Source organism: Podarcis filfolensis (assembly GCF_964270895.1).
Source record: "Podarcis filfolensis genome assembly, chromosome: 15".
Classification (NCBI taxonomy): Eukaryota; Metazoa; Chordata; class Lepidosauria; order Squamata; family Lacertidae; genus Podarcis; species Podarcis filfolensis.
In genome coordinates, this window is record NC_139618.1 from 11,375,611 (window position 1) to 11,398,400 (window position 22,790).

General features: G+C 48.3%; 1 protein-coding gene and 2 long non-coding RNA genes across 6 annotated transcripts in view; 2 read left to right on the plus strand and 1 right to left on the minus strand.

The window, feature by feature from the left end:
• Positions 1-5,437, minus strand: part of GTF2IRD1 (GTF2I repeat domain containing 1) — an 84,310-nt gene extending 78,873 nt beyond the window's left edge. The window contains exon 1 of one of the 4 annotated variants that reach the window (XM_083587581.1): positions 5,140-5,437. The gene's annotated coding sequence lies outside the window, so the exon portion shown is untranslated. The remainder of the gene's footprint in view (positions 1-5,139) is intronic. The other 3 variants (XM_083587579.1, XM_083587582.1, XM_083587580.1) reach the window with 3 other exon arrangements.
• LOC310750212 lies at positions 4,460-7,193 on the plus strand. Its single transcript, XR_014541975.1, has 2 exons — positions 4,460-4,747; positions 5,700-7,193. It is a non-coding gene; the product is annotated as an uncharacterized lncRNA (long non-coding RNA).
• A 7,896-nt stretch (positions 7,194-15,089) lies between these two features.
• LOC310750254 lies at positions 15,090-21,197 on the plus strand. Its single transcript, XR_014542025.1, has 2 exons — positions 15,090-16,649; positions 17,025-21,197. It is a non-coding gene; the product is annotated as an uncharacterized lncRNA (long non-coding RNA).
• The last annotated feature ends 1,593 nt before the right edge of the window (positions 21,198-22,790 follow it).

Here is a 22,790-nt window from a genome sequence, read left to right on the forward strand (position 1 = left end):
TAAATAGCAGGAGATGGCAGATATAGATAACCCAGCACACTTCTCTCTCCCCCTTGTTAGAGGGCTGAAGAAGCTTTTATTCCAAACTGAGTCTTGCTTCTGCGGGGTGTTTTTGTAAAATCTTCCTTTTTTTCTTGAGAGCTGGTTTTTAATACAGCTGAATGCTTTTAATTTTTACAAGACCTTTTAGATTACATTTTGCAGCAGTTACATCGTTGTTTTCGTTGAAAGCAGCATGGGGAAATTTGGAATAAAATAAAAAATCCAGCTAATTAACAAAACAAGCAAACGAATTATTGGCTTGCGGTCGGAGTGAAGGCTTCAGACAGCGGACTGAGGAGGCTGTCCATAAATCAAGTCGGGTTCATCTTAAACAGAAACCCCATCCATCTCCCAAGCAGACAGAATATAACCCTTTGAACAAAACATAACCCTTAAAACAGACACTTTCCGATTCTGTCTGAGTAATTCTTGCTCTGAAAGCAGCAGAGTGCAATGAGTAGAACTGTTGCCGACTTTGCCCACTGGGTGCTCTCTGTAGTTCTCAAACTATAACTCCCATGAGTCCCAGCCAGAACAGCACCTGGTTGAGAACAGCACAGCAGTGTGTCCTACATTACAGAAGGCAGTCCTCTATGTGACTGCCTGGGTCCAGTTTAAAACATAAGAAACCATCAGAGGCGAGGTGACTGGTCACCCCCGCCAGGGGCAGGGGTGGTTCACTCACAGATGCTCTTGGATAAAAATAATTACCTTACCTGTTCCAATCTGGGGTTGCATTCAGACATGGGGAAATCTTATGCTAGTTTTCCTGGTTATAATGCTTCTGTCCCATTCCCAGTGTTAGAAATGCAGATGGCACTTTAAACCTGGGCTACGGTCCCCGCAACGTAAGGCACTTTTTATTTTTTTGAAATGGCATTTATTACTTTTATTTTATTTCTATACCGCTTTATATTTTAAAGGGGGGTGGGGAAATATCAACATAGTTTACAACACGTTAAAACACCCATTGAAACAATCCAGAACACAACAAATTCAAGCTTCCGGGAAAATATTTCAGATCCTTCTCTCCAAGTGACATTTTGCTTTCCCCATATTTATTTATTGACCTACTGAATTTATAGAGCTGCCCCATAGCAGAAGGACTCTAGGAAGCCAATGTGGTGCAGCGGGTAGAGTGTCGGACTAGGAATCTGGGAGATCAGGGTTCAGTCATAAGCTCAATGGGTGGCCGTGGACCAATGGCTGTCTCTCGGTCTAACCTACCTCACAGGGCTGTTGTGAGAATAAAATGGGGAGGGAAGAGCCATGTGTGTCACCTTGAGCTCCTCAGATATAAAAGCAATAATAAACATTCATGCAATTGGCTGTTATTAACTGTGGATTATATAGAACATTTAAATTCATGAAGTGCTTCCCAATGCTCAAATTATGGGTCCCCAATGCTCAAATTTGTCCCCAATGCTCAAATGGGTAAGGTAAAGGTAAAGGGTCCCCTGACCATTAGGTCTAGTCGTGACCGACTCTGGGGTTGCGGTGCTCATCTCGCTTTACTGGCTGAGGGAGCCGGCGTACAGCTTCTGGGTCATGTGATCAGGATGACTAAGCCACTTCTGGCAAACCAGAGCAGCGCACGGAAATGCCGTTTACCTTCCCGCCGGAGCGGTACCTATTTATCTACTTGCACTTTGACGTGCTTTCGAACTGCTAGGTTGGCAGGAGCAGGGACCGAGCAACGGGAGCTCACCCTGTCGTGGGGATTTGAACCGCCGACCTCCTGATTGGCAAGTCCGAGGCTCTGTGGTTTAACCCACAGCGCCACCCGTTTCCCAAATTATGGGTAAAGGGCTTTTATACCCAAAATCTGCAAATCTCCCTTCCAACAGCACTCAGTCCTAAATGCTATTTGTCCTCCTAACCTAGTATTGTCTGCTGGGCTATTGGGAAGTCAAGAGTTTTAATGAACATTTTGCCATCACCTCCAACCAAGTTCTGTCCCTTTTTTTAAACTGGCGATGCCTGGGATCGAACCTAAGACCTTGTGCGTGTTCGTTTGCAAAAACAAACAAACCTTGAAGCAGTTTACAAAAAGAATAAACAAAACAATTAAAATGTGGTTGTTTGAAAACAGTAAAAAAGCAACAATCTGGAACATTAAAAATAAAATTAAAATCGGCACTAAACTAAAAAGCAGATTAAAACACACACATCAACTTTATTTGGACAGGCTTGTCTAATCAAAAAAATTTTTAGCAGGCACCAAAAAGAGAACAGCGAAGGTGTCTTCCTGATATCAACAGGCAGAGAGTTCCAAAGTACAGTGGTACCTCGGGTTACATACGCTTCAGGTTACATACGCTTCAGGTTACAGACTCCGTTAACCCAGAAATAGTGCTTCAGGTTAAGAACTTTGCTTCAGGTTGAGAACAGAAATTGTGCTCCGGCGGCCCCGCAGCAGCAGGAGGCCCCATTAGCTAAAGTGGTGCTTCAGGTTAAGAACAGTTTCAGGTTAAGTACAGACCTCCGGAACGAATTAAGTACTTAACCCGAGGTACCACTGTATAGGTTTCTTACAAATGCAGCTTGGTTATGGCATGGCACCTTAGAGAAGGGATTGACCAAACTGAATTCACTCAAAGCCACACAGTGAACTATGACAGAAGGGGGGGGGAGTACCCTTCTGGGTCAAGCATGACTCCTTATGCACAGGAAAAAACACTCCCTCTCTCTTGAAAGACACGCATGAATATATACCCATCATCCTTGACGCACAGAATTGTCACGCACCCATCACCCTGCTTGCCATCTCCACCACCGAGCACAGAACCTGCGCAGGTGAATAGCCCCGTTCAATTTTTCCATTAACAGGTAATCCTGAACTGGAAAATGTGCCGGCATGTGCAACATACCGAGGGGAATTTAATCCAACAGGAACTCTTGCGGCACGTTGCCCTTCCTGACCGAATTCCTCAATGTGTCATTTTTTTTAAAAAAAGGAATAAATCTTTGCCAGGGTGCAACTTGCCAGGCAGACCTGGAGTTTAACCTCTCCCCTGCCCCCCCCTGCCCCCCCCTTCCGCAACAGCCCTGCTTGCAATTTCCCTTCAGAAAGGGCAAAGCGCATGGTCACATTTTTCTGTGTCTGGTTAGCGGTTTTCTGTTATTATTATTTTTTAAAAGACCTAGGGAGTGCCTTGCCGGTTAAACCACCCGTTTCTATTTTTAAGCCGTACTGCTGTGCTGGGTTATCCACACAAAACACACACACTTTCCTGCTGCAGCCTCTTCCCTGCTTGTGGATAAATCTGTTTTGGGGTTGTTTTTTTAAAAGCGACTTGCCTTCTTGCAAAGTGCCGCAAAGCTGATCGATTCAACCCGGGAGGAAGGCCTGGCTGCCCCTGCTGATGCCAAGTCATCCAGGAATACTCTGGAGGTGCCAGTACAACCCCCACCTTTTTACTTTATATTAAAAAAGCATCAGTCACATGCACAGGGGTGGGGGAATAAATCTGCACCCACCCCACCAAAGATATGGGTTTGGGGGGGGGAGCAGAGAGGGCTGAAGTCAGACCAGCTCTCCAGGTATACGGAGGCAGGGAATATTCCCAACCCGACCTGGAGATGCCAGGGATACAGATCACCCTCCTCCTAAAGCTCTGGTCCTCCTTTTTTTAAAAAAAAATGTACTGTAAATACAACACAAAGTACAGAAAGGATAACTGAGGCTAAATGCAGTGAAACAGAGAACCTTCCAAAACCCAGCACACTTTTTCCTTTTGCTGGGGGTGAGAACAGGGTGACCAGGGTTTACCCAAAGCTCAGCTCAACGTCCCTTTTTTTATTTTACTCCAGAGCTAAACTGCCAAGCATCCGAAGGACGAAGCCTCTGAGCATGTACAGAGCACCTTTTGCTCACCCATGAATCAAACAGCAAGCAGGCCGCACGCACAGGGAGGGAAGGGATTTCCACTTTTTGAAGGCTGGGAGGGATCCAGGTGGGTGCTTTTATTATAAAATTTAAGCAATAATCAGATCTCTCAGATTAGGAGAGAAATGTTACAAGGGATTGGTTAGAGTTGGGGGGAGAGATAGAGAATTGCCCTTTAAAAAAACAACAACAACTCGGGGCAGAACTTGGAGCAGAAATTGAAAATGTGATAATGATTGCCATAAATAGCTGTTCAAAGTAAGAATGCAGGCAGTGTCAAAATGGTTAAACCGCACTGAGTTCTCCCCTTCCTCACTGACAGTTTGCAGCCCAACATGAAATAGGAAGGCCGAGTCGAAAAGAGAAAAGACTGGATGCGTTTGCAGTCTGAAAAAGAGCTCCCAATTTTCAAGTTTGGGGAAGAGGGGAGAGGGATGAATAGCTGTTGCAAGTCCAGGTAGGTGTGGGGGTGGAAGAGAACCAGAAACAGCAGGAAAAGCAGCAAAGTGTTGTGGATGGGGGAGAAAGAAAGAAAGAAAGAAAGAAAGAAAGAAAGAAAGAAAGGGTGAAAGGTCTTAGTCAATCATCAACTCACTTTCCTATAGCTTGGCTTCCCCACACTGACCTCATTCCCAAACCGCAGAGGAGGAGGAGGATGCCAGAGGAAGACTCAACCCCCCCCTCCCCACACAAACCATCTCACCATCAACATTTCCTGCAACTCAGTTTGAAATTAACCTTTCCCCCAACCCACCCCCACCGGGACAAGAGGAAAAAGCACGGACGCAACCTGCTCTCCACCCCAAGACGCAAACCGTAAGCTCCCCAAAACACACACACAACAAATAACGACTGCGATGTCTTACACCTGAGACACATCAGGGCTGACTGGCCATCTAGCCCTCCTCCCCAACTCCTCCCTGGCAGACGAGCCCCCTCCCCACCGCACCACGTCTTTTAATTCCGAATAATCCCACCTCCCCCCCCCCCGCGCCCAGGAACATCCGCAAGACCGGCGCAAACTGCAAAACTGCGCGCCCGCAGAACGCGCGCGCGCAAAAATCAAGGCGCAAAAGAGAGAGGAGATGGGGGGTGGGGGATGCTCGCGATGCAAACGTGGGGGGGGGGGAGAGGTGGGATGTGGATCTGGACCAGGGCAAAGTAGAAGGGGGTCTAGGTTGGGGGGGGTCTGGAAAAGTTACTCTTACCGCAAGGATCAGCCTCTCCCAGCTGCCGGCTCCTCCCGCCTGGATTGCAGGGTGGAATTAATCTGTATGGAGGAGGAGGAGGAGGAGGAAGGAGAGAGAGGAGGGAAGAGGAGGAGGGTGGGGGGACTGGAAGGGGGGGTGGGGGTAATCGGCACCCTGGGCGCCCCGGGGGTGGGGGTGGATGCTACGGGGAGGGGGGTGGCGGGCCGAGCAGGGGGGGCCCATGCAGCCAGCCCCTTCCTCCCGGGGGCTGCAGCGCAGGCGAGCGAGGGGGAGGGCGCCTCTTTGTTCTGTAATCCCAGTAAGATTGCCACCCATTCGCCCCGGCTCTAATCCCAGCCCCGCTCAAGAGCCGCATCCATTGGCTGCCATTTACATACAGGATTAAGAGGCAGGGAAAGGGAAAGCAGGCAGAGAGAGAGAGAGAGAGAGTTTTACAGCAGCAGCAGCAGCAAATTGTAAACTGCAGGCGTGCAAGAGCTTTCTCGCTCTCTCCTTGTGTGTATCTTTCTGCCCGAGATAAATAAAGGCTTCCTTTTTTCCTCCAGTGTATTTTCTAGGATGCAAAGAAAACCCCGTAGCAGAATTTAGAGGAAGAGGCCCCCATCAAGTTGGATGGCTTTAAAAAGGCGGATTGGGACCAGTTCGTGGAGGAGGCGGCTGAGGGCTGCAGAGGGGGCGACGCTCTGCCCCCACGGGTCGGAGGCAGCAATGCCTCTGAATGTCGGTTGTTGGAAACCCCAAGAGGGGAGAGTTGCTTTTGGGCACGGATCCTGCTGGAGGGTTTCCCTCACCTAGGTGCTGAGCCAGGGTGCTGGGCAGGGTGGGCTGCTGGCCTGATCCGGCAATGCTCTTCTGTCTTTCTTACGGGTTTTCAGCTCAGCGGAGGAATCCCGCAAAGCAGCCCAAGAGGATCGGAAGGCAAATGCGCCGGCTGTTTCTCAAGGAGGAAGGTCTCATCCGCCCAAGTGCAGAGGTTGGGTGGCCACCTCCCATGTATGATCCAGTTGAGATTCCTGCATTGCAGCGGGTTGGACTAGATGACCCCTGGGGTGCCTTCCAGTTCTATGAGTCTATGTTCCTTGCAAGAGACATATGCAATGAAGCAGCCTTAGGGCGCCCTCCAGACGTTTTGGGCTACAATTCCCATCAGTCATGGCTGGGGCTCATGGGAGGTGTAGTCCCAAACTCCATGAGGGAAGGTTGTAAAATAAGCAATACCCAGTCTACAGTGGTACCTCTGGTTATGAACTTAATTCATTCTGGAGGTCCGTTCTTAACCTGAAACTGTTCTTAACCTGAGGTACCACTTTAGCTAATGGGGCCTCCTGCTGCCGCCGCTGCACAATTTCTGTTCTCATCCTGAAGCAAAGTTCTTAACCCGAGGTACTATTTCTGGGGTAGCAGAGTTTGTAACCTGAAGTGTATATAACCTGAGGTACCACTGTATTTGGGAGTGTGTCCTTATCGGGAGATTTTCAAAGTTCCCCTAAATGTTTTGATGGCTTTCAGCATGCTAGGCTATGCGACCTTCAGGTCAAATCCACACCGTACAGTGAAAGCGCATGACTTCCCTCTGAAATAATCCTGGGAGCTGTAGTTTGCTGAGAGTGCTAGGAACTGTAGTTCTCTGCGGAGCAAACTACATTTCCCAGGATCCTTTTGTACTTTCAGTGTGGCCTGGAGAGCTGCTGCCAGTCAGTGCAGACTAGTCTGCCCCAGCATCCTTGAACCACAGCTGCCTTTGGCTCCCAGCATCAAAGAGCTGAGCAAGTTGAAAAGCACAGATCCCATGGGGCTGAACTCTGAGGAACTTCACGTCCTGCATCTATTGGGGAAACTGTCCATTCATTTATAACCTTTGCATCCTGTTCGTTAACCAGCAACTGACCTCTCCTCATGCCCCCTGATGGCTAAGCTTACTCTGGAGTCTTGGGTGAGGGACTTTGTCAAAAGTGTTTTGCAGTCTAAGTGCATCAGGTCAACTGTATCCTATCCGAGTTAAATCATTGGCAATTTGCTTTTATTATTAAAGATTTTCTTGATTTACAAAAGTGTGTGCAATGTCTCTCTTTCATATTCCCCCCCCCCCATGTAACATTTTTACAAATCAGTTTCATTTGTTGAGACATTGGGAAGAAAAGGGGGAAAGAGGTGGATGGAGGGGGGAAAGATGGGTGGGGGTGGGGTGGCGATGTTTCTATTTTACTTACTATACGTAGGGCTTGGTGTCAGTGTTGATTGTGCAGGTTCTCTGCTGTGCACTTGTGTTCCTTTGGTGGTGAGAGAGGTTGGGGTTGGCCTAGGGTGTGGTTATTCATTTGTGGTTGGCTGTGGGGGTCTTTGTTTTCATGTGTGAGTGGGTGTTTTGGATCAGGTTAGCCATATTGATTTGTATGCTGTTGGTGAATTTTTGTCATTGTCTTGTTGGGCTGTGTATGTGATAAAGGGGAGCCATACTGGGGTGAAGGTGTCTTCTTCTATTTGTCCCTGTGTCAGTTTTAGTTTATTGGTTAATTTTTCTAGTAGGGCTGTTTCCCATACTATTTGGTACTATTGGTCCATGCTTGCACATACCTCCACATGTGGTGGGAGTGCCCCAAAATCAAACTATCCTGGACAACAACCATATGAGAAATAAGTAAAATAACCAAGCAAGTATTAGAAATCACCTCAGAATTGACCTTACTAAACATCTTCCAAGACAATAATGCCCACTTACACCACAAAGAACTCATAACCCACCAACTTTCAGCGGCCAGAAGCATCATAGCCAGACACTGGAGAGACCTATATTTTTTAATATAATGCCTGCCAAGGTGAGATGCTTCAGCCTATCCCATTCCTTTCCTTGGTGGGCAAATCCCCCTAACAGAGGGGGCACCATTCTATGCCCCACTGGGGTTGCTCTTTGCCTGCCTCCCTCTGTACCCACTCACTGTGGGCCTGGGCTGCTTCCGCCACTCCCTGGGGAGCACAGCACACCAAGTGAGAAGCGAGCAAGCGAGCTGGGTGGCCATTCAGCGAGGAGGCCGGCCTCAGTGCAGTCTGGAGACCAAAGGGCTTCAGAAATGCGCTCTCGTGAGCACAAGGAAGGCAGACCGAGCCCTCCGGAGGCTCCGCAATTGCCAGCCTCTGCCGGGGACCTGGCAACCCTGCTAGGCCAGGCTCCGGGGCCCAGAGACCCCTGGCAACAGGCAAGCAGGGAGGAAGGGAAGGATGGAGAGATGGGGACGGGGCCCACCAGAATGTGCCTGGGCACTGTCAGCAGCATTCCCCTGGTCAGCTGCTCTGCCACTTTTGCTGGGCTGGAGATCCCCCATGGAAGCCAGTGTCTGCATGGGGGGCTCCTGGTTGCGCACCTTCAGAATTTTCTCCTGGGGCCACGGCCCCCTGCCTCCCACGCTATGCCACTGTGCTGGGTTAGAAGTACAGTGGTACCTAGGGTTAAGTACTTAATTCGTTCCGGAGGTCCATTCTTAACCTGAAACTGTTCTTAACCTGAAGCACCACTTTAGCTAATGGGGCCTCCTGCTGCTGCCGCGCCGCCAGAGCACAATTTCTGTTCTCATCCTGAAGCAAAGTTCTTAACCTGAGGTAATATTTCTGGGTTAGCGGAGTCTGTAACCTGAAGCGTATGTAACCTGAAGCGTATGTAATCCGAGGTACCACTGTAGTCAGAGAGTAACAGGGGGCACATTATTGCTTGGGGCAAACCCCGTTGTGAGCAAATCCATCGCTCAACACCCCACAGAACGGGTCGCAACTGGGGGAAATGTAATACTCGACGGCCGCCTGGCAGCAATTTCGTGCTTGCTGAAGCAAAGGATTGCAGTAACTGAGCTGGAGGAGGCGATTCCTCCTTCCAGACGGTGACACACACCCCGTGAAGCGGCTCAGTACAGCCGTGCCCAAGGTCAGCCCGATATTGATCCATTTTTAAATAGGGCTCGCAAGTGGAGTTGGAACGGAAAGCCTCCTTCGATCCAGTTCTTAAATAAATAAATCTCCATTTAGATTTAAGGGGCGGCAGGGCGGGAGAAAGCAGAAGCCTGCCTTTCTAGAATGGATAAATTACTCTCTCACACATCTCCAGTTTCTTGGGAGTAATTTGGGCTTCCACAAATGGCTAGAGCAGCGGTGTCCAAACTTTTGTCAAAGAGGGCCAGATTTGATGAAGTGAAGGGCCGTGAGGGCTGACCAAAGTTGTTGAGCTTTTTTACGATTGAAATTGTTGAGTTGGTTTTTTTTCCAGGATTTTACCCCAGGAAATAAACTGCCACAGGGGCTGGATTAAACCGACCAGCGGACCAAATTAGGCCCTCGAAACGGACTTTGGGCATGCCTGGGCTAGAGGGTGAGTGGACAAAGGGGAGACTGATATCATTCGGAAAAGATCAGGGAGAGAGGAGAGATCCTGTCTGTTTTTTTCACCTCCAATGTGTGAATGTGATTCTTTGTGGCCTTCTGGTTCCACCTTTGCCGCATTGTACAGAGTGACACCTCCGGCCATTTCACTGCAGCGGCAAAACCTTCCAGGCTACCCCTGCCTTTTGACATCTGGTCGGCTACCATGAGAACAGGGTGCTCAGTTAGTTGGACCATTGGCCAGATCCAGCAGAAATTGATAAATGGTAGGATTCTGATTATTTGGGATGTGAAGGGAGAAATACAAGCTGCAGAGGAATTCCTGAGCAAGCCTATGCAAAGCTAGGGCCATTAAGAAACATGACAAGGCCATTGGCAATACAAGAGAACTGTCCTTCCCGCTTGCCCTGAGGTGTGAACAGAGGCTGGGGATTTGGAAGCTTACCATGGTAACTGGGTGCGAGGTGTCAGGAAAAGAGAGTTTTTAGCAGGGTGTTCTGGGAAGAAGACTGGGATCCATCTTGGGCAGGCTGGCTGAAGGCTTGCTGGGAGAGATGGCTTGGATTCCAGAGCTGCACTGCTGTGGGGGACAAACCCTCTTGGGATGATTATGCTGTAAGATCTGGACTCCCTCCATGCAGACGGAACGTGTAAACAGGTGAATAAACCAATTTGTTAAAGCTTCAACAGTCTCCACTGCGTCTCAGTTCTCCAAAGGAACACAGACCCTTTTGTAACATTATGTTGTCGTTGAGCCTTGCCTGAGCCACAAATTCTGGCATCTTCCTGTTATCTTTTTCTCTGTCCTTTGGTCTACCCCTGAGTCCAGATTGGGCTTTGTCGGTGTCTCCCTGGAGAATAGCACCTGTCCACCAGACTCGGTGGTGTGATCTGCCCAAGTGATGCTGGGGAGGCAGGATTTTAAAGAGCCCTTTGCTCAATGCTGATTGGCTGAAGTGCATAAGGGGAGGAGCCCGCCAAAGCATCTTTTTGTACTGTGGTGGAAAGCAAGTGAAGGAAGCCTTCACTTCAAGGTGTGCAGGAGTGAGATGCTTGCTCTGCAAGCAGTGCACTGGAGAAACCTTGCTGGGGCCCTGAGATCATATTCTTGTATTCTCTTGTAAGAAACATTGGGGAAGGGTTCGTTTGTTTTTAATGTGGGCATAATGCTGATCAGTGCAGCACAGAGATTAGGGCAGGAGTGGCTAAGCTGTGGCTCTCTAGATTGTGTTGGACTCCAACTCCCATCAGCCCCAGCCAGCAGGAATGATGGGAGTTGGAGTCCAACGGCATTTGGAAGGAGACAGGTTCCGAATCATAGAATTGTAGAGTCGGAAAGGTACCTGAGGGTCATCTAGTCCAACCCCCCGCAAAGCAGGAATCTTTTTGCCCAAAGTGGGGCTCAAACCCACAGCCCTAAGATTAAGAGTCTCCTGCTCTACCGACTGAGCCATTCAGAGTGTTGGACTAGGAATGGGAAGACCAAATCCAGCCACAAAGCCCACCAGGGGTCCTTGGGTGAGACTAACCATCAGACTAACCTTGTCTTGAGGATAAAATGGAGGGGGGACAAAACTGAAGCTTGCAGTCTTGAGTTCCCTGGAGGAAAGGAAATAAAATAAAAGCAAATAAACATGGTTGGTCCTTCAACCTTTTCTGAACTCCGGGTTCAAACTCTCGTGCCCTTAGCAGATCGTACCAAAAGTTGTCCAGAATGTTGTTTTTTTCCTGGGATCCTTGTTCATCTGCAACAAGAGATTTTCCCAAGACAGGCAGCTCGCTTTATTTTTCTCCTCCCGACGCCCCACCCTGCTTCTCCTTCTCCTTCTTTCACAGCTCCCCTGGCTATTTGTAATCCCGATGCCTTATTGAGATTCAAAGGCACACTTCAGATCCTTCATCCTGTGCATAATTCTTTTTAATTAATACTTCAAACGGTTTAAATGCAAGAGCCATATTCTTTCCTCTAGCGAAGTCTGACAGCATCTCGGGTGCCCCAAAGCCTTCCTCTCACTTTTTGCTCAGAACTAAAGCTCCGTATATGTGCTTTAAAAAGAAGAAAAACAACACACACACAGAGAGAGAGAGAGAGAGAGAGAGAGAGAGAGAGAGAGAGAGAGAGAGAGAGAGAGAGGATGCACTATAATAAGAATGGGATGCGAGGGAAAGGAGTATACACCGTCCATATTTTCACTTCATTGTTGCGAAAACACAGAAAGGTGTAAAGAACACGAGGGAAGGGAGTTGGTCCGCACTGAGATGTTTTGGTGCCAAGCAATTCAACATGGCACCCCTACACAAACACACATTTGTCAACACACAGGGCAATTTACATAGCCGACCTGCACAATGCCAATTGAACAAAGCTGTTCCTTTCAGAGGGGCTTGCTGCTCTGGTTCCTGTGCACTGACCCTCAACCCCTCACCATCTTCTGCCACTCTGTGAAGACTTCCTGGTTGGCTCTGTGTGTCTTTGGCTCTGGCGCCACCTGCTGTTGGCCTCCCTGCTTTCTGCCCAACCAGTCTCAATAGACACCAACCACCACTGGGACGATAAGGAGTCCATCACATCTAGGGAGCCACAGGTGGGCAAAGGCTGGTTTAGACCCTGCTGAGCTGAAGACTCAATATATGTCTACAATTGCAGTGGCACTCCTAGATCAAACTATGGAAAATCCTCCCAAAAGAGGCTCACTTGGTCCTTTTGGTGCTGAGAAAAGCCCTTTCAGTTTTAAGTAATTAAACTTAATAATTTTAGTGCTTTTTAAAAATATACTCTTTTAAGTACTCCCATGATGCTCATTGTCTCCCTTCTAATTTTCATTCTTTTTTCTTCTTCTTTTTGGTGTGTGTGTGCATGCAGCTTTGGTTTAAATTTTTTATGGCTTTTTACAATTGAATCGTTCAACATCGGGAGAACGTGGGTTATGGGGCTGCATTGAAATGTAAATAAAGAAGTCTTGTCATCACCCGGAGCCAGCTGTGCTGTAGCCGATCGCACTTCTTATGCAGGCTCTCTCTCACAGACGCACACACAAACACCAGCAACCCAAACATGGGCGATGCATCTCCAGCTGGTGCAGAACTGAGTCACAGCAGCCAATCTCATCTACATTTGGCTGATTGATTCGATCAAGCAACATACAGTATGCATTGTTTCGCTTTTTTAAAAAATAAGCAATAGCAGGAACAAGAACCCTGCAGACTGCGCCTGGCCTTCTCTGAAACTTGGGAGTGAGTCTTCTAGTCATCTTCTTCCTCCTCCTCCTCTTCTTCTTCTTCTTCTTCTTCTTCTTCAGCAAACACTCGTAGCCGAGTAAGATTGTCTTCCATAAACACAGTTTTAACAATGAGTCCATGAGTGACTGTGGGGGCCAGTTCTGGATCCACACGTCCTTCCACAGTGAGGACATTGGTTTTTGGGTGGAAGCTGATCACGGTGAGGGTTTGCCAAGCGTGCCTTCCTCTTGGCACGTTTCTCCCTTGTGTCCTGAGTTTGAGTGTCTTCAAAGCCCATGACACCTTTGGTCAAGGCTGTTCTCCAACTGGAGCTCTTGCAGGCCAGTGTTTCCCAATTGTTGGTGTTTATACAGTGGTACCTCAGGTTAAGAACTTAATTCGTTCCAGAGGTCTGTTCTTAACCTGAAACTGTTCTTAACCTGAAGCACCACTTTAGCTAATGGGGCCTCCCGCTGCCGCCGTGCCGCTGCTGTGCGATTTCTGTTCTCATTCTGAAGCAAAGTTCTTAACCCGAGGTACTATTTCTGGGTTAGCGGAGTCTGTAACCTGAAGCGTATGTAACTTGAGGTCCCACTGTACTACATTTTTTTAGATTTGCCTTGAGACAGTCTTTAAACCTCTTTTGTTGACCACCAGCATTACGCTTTCCATTTTAATAATCGGGCATCCGCACAACATGACCAGTCCAACGAAGTTGATGTTGAAGTCTTATAGTAATCCGATAAAGAAACCTGCGTCCCCAAGCCAAACACTCCCCCCCCCCGAATGTTCACAAACATTCTTACTGCTGAGGGGAGAGGGCAAGTTGTGGGATGTGCTGCCGCGATGGTATAGGAGCAGGGCATTCTGTCTGGCTGGGGGAAAACTCACACAGGGTTTGAAGTGTGGACAGGAGCAAAATAACAAGAAGACTCTTGGTTGGCATGGGGCAATGGACAGGGAGCCTTGGCACGCTGATAGTTAATTGCTAGGCATCAATAGGCTAGGAAGAGAGGCATAGGCTGATTCTGGGAATTGGCGCATTAATCCAGAAAGTGTGGATTTCAACACATTGCCATAAGGACCACAGCGCCACCTAGCGGTAGATTGAAGCAAGATCAGCTTCAAAATAGGAAGGAGGCTTTGAGCTGGAATCAAGATTTTGGGATTGTTCTGACCTTTGCGAGGTATTCAAGGAGAGTGGGGGCTTGGAGACAGGTCCATGCCACAGGTTCCCCATCTCCTCTGCTTTTAGGAAATGTGCTTTGTGCTGCAACTGGTTCCGCACAGAAATCGAATTGTTTTAGAGGCTGATGGTCTCTTTCTTCCAGTTTATAAGATTTTATTAATACATTGCAATTTTAAAAAAAATCTAAACAAAAACAAAAGGAAAGGAAATGGGGGGGGAGAGATAAAAAGTCCTCTTTCACAGATAAATCTTACCTTGAGCAACACGTAGAAAGGTGAACCCTCCCAGCTTTCATCCCACCCCCCACCCTGGGAGGTCTCCCCTTTCCCTTCCTCTCACACAGATTCCTCCACCTGCGTGTTAACCCTTCCTTAACCCTGAATAGAAAAGTAATACAAAAGATGGAAACGGAGCAAAAACAAAAATGAAACAAGAAAATAAAAGGAAAGAGAACAGAGAGATAAGAATACTCTTATCTCAGGTAGTCTTCAACGGCAGCCCCTCACGCAACACATTGCAGGAGCCCAGCTTGGAGGTTATTGGCTGAAAACAACCAGATTCACTGTGCATGAGGTGCTACAGCTGGTGTGTCAGCCTCTTCTGGTGCTGTAGGGGCCCCTCTTCATTTCTCTGAATGTCCTGGGAGACCAAAAGAGAGGGGAGCCAGTTGCAGCAGGAGGGGGAGACTCCCTGGCTTCTTCAGCAGCCTGCCTCATCTCTGTCTTCTGGCCCCGCTCCTCTCCTGCCTCCGAGTCTGGACTGCTCTCTGCCATAGCCTCTTCCTGCTCACAAACCCCTGTTGCCTCTTCAGCTTCCAACACCACCTTTCAGTGGCATAGCACCATTTGCCAGGGTCCGGGGCGTGTACCAGCTCTTCACCCTCCGCACTCACCCAGCCCTCACTGCTGGAGCCAGGCAGGGCAGGTGCGATAGGGGTTTCTGGGTGGGGGGGCTGGTTCACCCTCCCCAGATTGTGCGCCCTGGGCAACAGTCCCCTTGGGACCCCCGTGTTATGCCACTGCACCCTCTTCTCTCTCTGACCGCTCATGATCCCACCACCAATCCTGGGGTTCTGAGCCTTTTTGCCCCAAATAAGGTTACCAGATTTTTTCGGTGAATCCGGGGACACTTTTCAACTTCAATGGATTTTGTATGGGGACTGATTTGTGGAAACATGGACGTCTGGTAACCTTACATTGGGGGTTCCCCAGATGGTTCCTCCCACCGTTCCTTGGCGCCCAGCCAGTCCAAGACAGCTGCTTGAACACTGCCCCCCCACCCCCCGCTAATCCCACCTCCTAGCAACTTCCAGGGCTGATGCCTAGATAGCATGGAGTGGCCATATTTGAATGGGCAGGGTGGTGGGTGCTCCAGCTTTTTGCTCAGGTGTGTTGCGCACCAGGTGACTTTGGGCAAGTCACTTTCTCCGAACCCATTTCGCCTCCCAAGATAGCCGAGGGTCTAACGCATGAGTAGGCAAACTAAGGCCTGGGGGCCGGATGCAGCCCAATTGCCTTCTACACCCAGCCTGCGGACGGTCCAGGAATCAGTGTGTTTTTACATGAGTAGAATGTGTCCTTTTATTTAAAATGCATCTCTGGGTTATTTGTTGGGCATAGGAATTCGTTCACCCCCCCAAAAAAATATATAGTCTGGCCCCCCACAAGGTCTGAGGGACAGTGGACTGGCCCCCTGCTGAAAAAGTTTGCTGACCCCTGGTCTAACACACCACCTAGATCTCGTTGAAGCATGGGCAGGGTCCAAAACACAGTAACCATGCAGTGGTTAAAAGGTGAGACAAGGTGTAGGTATGGAGGAGACGTTAGGTTTTGTTTTCATTTTAACTGCACCTACTTCACGCTTCTCAAACTGATATGCGGACCAAAATGCAGCGATCCTTCAAAAATCTGCCCTTCTCCAAATCTGGTTCTGCAGCTCTCCAGCCAATGTTGGAAAATGCATTCCATTAAGTGAAGTGTGCATAACAATCCACACTGAAGACAGCATCCAAAGATGCATTATATCTGGGGGAAATTGTTTGCAAAATATGTATATCAGTCAAAACTGAATACCAAAAGTGTGTTTGTTACAAGTAATTGGTGCTAAAATTCCGATGAATTTTCATGAGGAGATATATATATATATATATATTTGCAAATTGATGAGGATGTGGAGGTCTGAATTTAAGACAGGTAAAATGAGAAACCGAGAGAGCTGCAGCTGACAGATTCGTTGATAGAGCCAACCCGTGAAAACAACTTGCTGGGCTGAGCTTTGTTGCTATGCCGTTGGTTTCCTCAATTATTTCTGATCAGAGATTAAAGAAGCAGCGCTCCTGCAGGTGGGCTGTTTACTCAGCATTTGTCCTGATTTGCATGCACAATGCAGCAATTAGACGGTGCCTGGTCTTTATCAAACCTTCAGTCTGATTGTTTGCAGGGCAGGTATGTGACCAGGAACATTTGTCCTGGATTATCCTGATGAGATTGTTCAGCGGCTAAATGGTCTTTCCATTCATCATTCGTTCACCCCACACTTTTCAATACATTTCCCCCTATCGCTTTCCAAACCGCAAAAAAATTAAACAACTTAAAAAGAACAACTGCTTTGATCCACTTCAGTTGCACAGACTTAAAGTTCCAATGTGTGTTTGGATCTCTCCTGCAAAATACTGACTGTATGGAGGTCTTGGGACTTTAGCAGAACGGCCATTTCTTCTACCATGCCATAAAAGGTAAAGGGACCCCTGACCATTAGGTCCAGTCGTGACCGACTCTGGGGTTGCGGCGCTCATCTCGCTTTATTGGCCAAGGGAGCTGGCGTTTGTCCACAGACAGCTTCTGGGTCATGTGGCCAGAATGACTAAGCCGCTTCTGGCGAACCAGAGCAGCGCATGGAAACGCCGTTTACCTTCCCACCAGAGCGGTACCTATTTATCTACTTGCACTTTGACGTGCTTTCGAACTGCTAGGTTGGCAGGAGAAGGGACCGAGCAATGGGAGCTCACCCCACCGCGGGGATTCGAACCGCCGACCTTCTGATCGGCAAGCCCTAGGCTCAGTGGTTTAACCCACAGCGCCACCCGCGTCCCTCTACCATGCCATATTAGGGAGTAAAACAGGAGTTTGGAAAGGAGCATAGAGCTGGAAGGGACCATCACGGTCATCTAGTCCAACCCCCTGCAATGCAGGAATTATTTTTTTTACCCAATGCCAGGCTTGAACTTACAACCCTGGGATTAAGAGTCTCGTGCTCTGCCAACTGAGCTGTCCCAGAGCTTCTTCAAGGAAATATAGGTCAAGGCAGTGGGAAAAACTTCTCCTGGGTCAGAGAAAAAGATAGGCACCCTGTGGAAGTTTGGAAAGGTATAGAATTGGGTCAGGAAGAAGGAAGTGCTTTGAATTTTAACCTACTTTCTCTTTATAATTGTTTTTAAAAGTCTAATACATTTCAAGAATTCAGCTCATTTTCTAATGTCCATCTGTGCAACTCCTTCCTGTTTTGTGTCATCTTAGAGAAGGGACCACAGGGAAAACAGAGGGGCTTCTCTTCCGCAACAAATTTTATTGGTTTAGTATGAGCTCATCACACTTTAGCAGGCCTGTCGCAGGGCCTGCGATACATGAATACATAATCTGTAGAAGTAGTTACACTTAATAGACTCCCATCTGTAAAGCTTTTGTACAGAGAGAAAAAAAAAAGGAAAAGGAAAAAATTAAGCCGATAACAAAATAGGACATTAGCTGTCAAACTGATTTTTCTTTCTCTAACAAAATTCGATAGCCAAAAAAGTGACTAAAACTACAAAATTGGAATACATACCACAAGGGTAAAAGGTTATCCATATTTTAATTTATTTGTACATCTAGTATCGGCTTAATTCTGGCCCTGCTCAGAAGGCCGACAAGTTGGCTTTGTTCGTTTAGTGGATTTATTAAGAGATCCGTAACAGATTTAAGTGCTGACTTGCTGGAAAGCTTTCCATTAGGACTTGTGTTGGTACCTCGGGTTTTGTCTTGGTGTGAAGTTGACAACATGCATATATTTGGTTGGCATCCTCAACTAAAGGGAGAGGACCAGGAAGGGTGGTGAGTCACGGGCACCTCTTTGCAACCTGGCTTTGCAATTTGGCTTTCGGGGTGTAGCGTTGCACCTTAACGAAAGGAGACAACACACAGCTTTGGCTCTGAATGTTTTCTAAGTGTTTTCGCCAACCACGTGCCTTCTAGGTGGTTGGAAGTTGTGGTTCAAAGCAATCTGGAAAGCACCAAGCTTGGCAAAGCCGGATTCACAGAGTCCTCCCTACAAGTCATAGAATCAGAGTTGGAAGGGACCCTGAGGATCATCTAGTCCAACCCCCACAATGCAGCTGTCCTATATGAAGATCGAACCTGCAACGTTGTTGTTGCCAGCACCATGTGCTAACCGACTGAGCTATCCAGTCCTCTTGATCCTTACAGAGAAAATAATTTGGCTTTCTAGAGCAGGGTTTCCCAAACTCGGGTCTTCAGCTGTTTTTGGACTACAATTCCCATCATCCCTGACCACTGGTCCTGCTAGCTAGGGATGATGGGAGTTGTAGTCTAAAAAAACACAGCTGGAGACCAAAGTTTGGGAAACCCTGCTCTAGATTCTCGACAGGGTGGGTGTCCCTTCCTTCACCCTCTGTGACTGGCCTTATATTTTGATTCTTGCACTCACAGATCCCTAAGGCTTTCCCTGCTCATGCAGCAAAATGGCCGGGGGAAAATAAATTAAGTGTTACATCCCTTTTTGAATTTATTCAGGTCCCTCTTTCAGCTCCTGATGAAGAGGGTGTGTCCACCACAGGTGAGCAGATACTGGCCCTGTGTACGAAAATATCTTTGGGGCGGGGGAATGATCCAGGGAAGCAGACCCTCTGACCCTCCAGATGTTGTTGGACCTGAAGCAACCATCAGCCCCAGCCAGCATGGCCAATGGGAGTTGTGGTCCATAAACATCTGGGAAGGGGCACAGAGGTTCCCTACCCTTGGTCTAGAACAGATTTGCACAGCGCTTTGTTTCTAGGGGGGGAAAGGTGCCGGCACTCTGGGAATGAGGCCTTCAGAACTTGGGTGGGAAGCGTGAGCTGTCCTTGGAATGGGGCTTCCCCCCAAAAGGCCCTGTGGATAAATCCATCAGAAAGCACAGAGAAATGGCATAAATGGGGGAGATGATAGAGAAGAATTTACATCTGTTTCTGCCCATCCATAAATAGAATAGAAGCAATTCATCAAAACAAAACTGAGAAGCAACACGGGGTGCTTTGTCAGAGGTCCACTTGAAGACCAATGAAGACCAAACCCAAACCATTCATTTCAGCACTAAGACACCACTTTGATTGGTCATGGCTTCCCCGCAAAGAATTTTGGGAACTCTGGCTTGTTGTGGGTGCTGAGAGTTCCTTAGTCTCCTCACAGAGCTACAAATCCCCTCAAAGTGGTTTAAGCAACTGATCCCTCTCTTCCCAAGGAACTCTGGGAATGGTGTATCTCTCTGAGGGGAATTGTAGCTCCATGAGGAGAATAAGGGGCTCCCCAACAACTCACAGAACCTATAACAAAAGTTCCCATGTTATTCTGAACCAAGATCTCACAGAAGTTATATTTGAGTCATTTCCCCCCCATCTTGGTGCCCTCCAGAAGTTTTGAACCACAACTCTACAAAACTAGCTGGGGCTGATGGGAGTTGGCAGAGTCCAATAACATATTGAGGGCACCAGGCTGGCAAAGGCAGTTCTGGTCATTTTGGTCAACTGTTTTGGTCAGCTATTCTTACCAAACCATGCCTTGATGCGCAAACGTTTGGCAAGAATACCTCAAAACAGCAGACGAAAAATACAGAAGATGTTTCCTCACACCCTTTCTTCCTAATACTGCAGGTATTGGCACAGTGTAGATTTGGGAGTATAGACAACACAGTGCCCTCCAGATGTTCGACTGCAACTCCCATCATTCCTGAGCATTGGCTATGCTGGCTGGGGCTGATGGGAGATGGAGTCCAACAATAGCTGGAGGGCAACAGGTTGGCTATCCGTGCTCTTATCGTAGAAAACAGCAGTGTTGCCTGGGCAAGAAATTCTGCTGTGCTCCCTCAGGCATTCCTTACTGGGATCCTCAAAAGAGGCCCACGTTACGTGATGCTGGTACGCTCACTTTGTGTAGCACCTCTAGATGAGTTCCATCAGAAGAACCATGAAGTTGCTAGGTCCACAGATGGAGAACCTGTGGCCTTCTGAACAAATCCACATCATCCCCAGCTAGCATAACCAACAGCCAGAGATGATGGGAGCTGCAATCCACCAAACTCTGGAGGACCATAGGTTCTTCTCCTCTGTGGATGACCAGGCCCTCCAACCCTGCCAGCCAAGATGTCCCTCCACAGCGATTCCCAGAAACTGCTTCTTCACCTGGAGTCTCATGCTCCCCATCACTGGATGGCCAAGGCAGACAATGAGTCTAGGGGTGAAATAAGGTAGAGGGGACTGAGAAAGAGCCTTCAGTCCATGACTCCTGGCAGGGCCTGAGAAGATAGTCTGTAGAAAAGGCCTTGTTTGCATTCCAGGCTTAGGGCTTCTCCACATTTCCTATTGCCGTGAGCCCTGAGTCAGAGAGGGCTACTGATTTAGAGCTCTGCACACTTCTGAAACTCTGGCCTTGCATTGCTCCACGCTGCTTCTCCTGGAGGTCAAGAGAGGAGCCCTGGAGAACCCATCAGGGAAGGTATTTCCCTGCGCAGATCTAAGGAGCTGTTAGGGACACGGAACTGAACCGTCAGGCGTTGTGAACTGACTGCATTAGGAACAAATCTGCAACAAGGAGCCCACCTGCCCCCCCCCCAGAAGCATCCAGAAATATTTTAGTGGTTAGTGACGTACCTGAAAGAAACAAAGTCAAGTTGCTTTAACGGGGGGTGGGTAAATAAAGAGCTGGGACAAAAAGCAGCAACGATGGGGAGAAGAGGGGTCAAGCCAAGCATAGGCAAACTCGGCCCTCCAGATGTTTTGGGACTACAACTCCCATGATCCCTAGCTAACAGGACCAGTGGTCGGGGATGATGGGAGTTGTAGTCCCAAAACATTTGGAGTGCTGAGTTTGCCTATGCCTGGGTCAAGGTGTTGTGGCAGGGACTGCGTTGACATCAACAAACTAGATTAGGAGCTGGGGTGGCATGCTTTTGGCATATGAGCTCAGCCTGTAATCCGTTGGGGAGGAGGGACACTGTTGGCTTGCCATGTTTCTGAGTCAAAATAAATCTTCTTCTTTTTTTTAATTGTCCAGTAGCATCTTAGAGACCAACTAAGTTTGTTCTGAGTATAAGCTTTCGTGCGCATGCACACTTCTTCAGATACCACATGAAAAGCTTATACCCAGAAAAAACTTAGTTGGTCTCTAGGTGCTACCGGACAATTTTATTTATTTTTTTATTTATTTCGACTGTGTCAGACCAACACGACTACCTACCTGAATCTAGAATCATGTTTCTGATTTATAGGAGCCTTTCATTCCGGGTGCTAGAGGTGCCAGCCCTGCTGGGTTTTAAGTAACACCCACACTTATTGAACAGGCAGACAAAATCTTCCCTTGAACTGGCACAGGGATGGGCAACGCCACAACACCCCAAAATTCATCCGGTCGTGACTCCTTTCGGCTGCAGCCAGCATGGAGAGTCCAATGGCATGCCCCCGCCCCCTGCCCCACTCCCACAGCACCCTGGCTTGCTACTCTTCTCGATTCCTTGGCTTGGGACAGAGGTTCTGAATGGGGGCAGTGACTACGGGCACAGCTGCCTCACAGCTACTCTCTGATTGCCAGATTCCGGTGGTCAGGCTGAGAAAAAGCCACATGAACCTAATACCAGTAGGGAAGGGGTGGTGGTGGTGGAAATGCTCACCCAAGCCATTTTTAGAGCTCACAGGGTCTCGAGTTCAAGTTATATTCAGGGGACAGGGGCAACTGTGTCTTGGAGGTCTCTTCCTATCCCTTGCTTTAAGCCCAGACATTGTCTATTTCTGGCACCATTCCCTATATTGCTTTTTTCTAATACTGAGGTCAATCTCTCTGCGAGTGGGGAGAGATAGAAGCAATTCGTAACACAAAATGCACATGCTTCATGTCCGGATATTCCAGACTCTGTTTATAAGCCGAGACATGCATGGGCTTCATGTATTCCTTTTGCATGAGGCCACCGCATCGACTACAACTTTCCATTGCATCCTAGCCGGGAAACTGTGTTTCATGGCTTCCAAACAGCTCAGGATCTGGAAACCAACTCTAAAACAGGATTTCATGTTCTGGCATGTCTGGAAGCCATTGACCATGGTTTCCTGGTTTGGACGTAACGGGAAACTATGGCCAACTGTGGCTTCCTGGTTTGGTTTCCCTGCTCAAAGGGAGGAGCACGAAACTGGTGCAGATCTCAGCTTATTGTGGCAAGATTTGATCCCGCGAACGCTGCCACAAAATCGCAAGCCTTTGGGGAGGAAAAACAAGACACCGCCACACTCACCCCAGCATTCATGTGTTAGAAAAATCACACACACACACTTTCCAACTTGCAGATTAATCTCTGTGGCCCAGTTTATACACACGGAGAATCCAGCGGTAATACTTGACCTGGACTGTGCTTCTACAGCAGGCCTGGGGGAGCTTGGGTGCTGCCTGTACTGCCGGACTCCAACTCCCATCAGCCCTAGCCAGCATGGTCAGTGGTCCAGGATGATGGGAGTTGTAGTCCAACAGTATCCGGGGAGCCACAGGCTTCCCAAGCCTCTTCTAAAATCTACAGGGTGGGCATTTGAAATGCTGCTCTATGGAGAAGGGCTGGGTGGTGGAGAGTATGGCAGGGAGAAGAT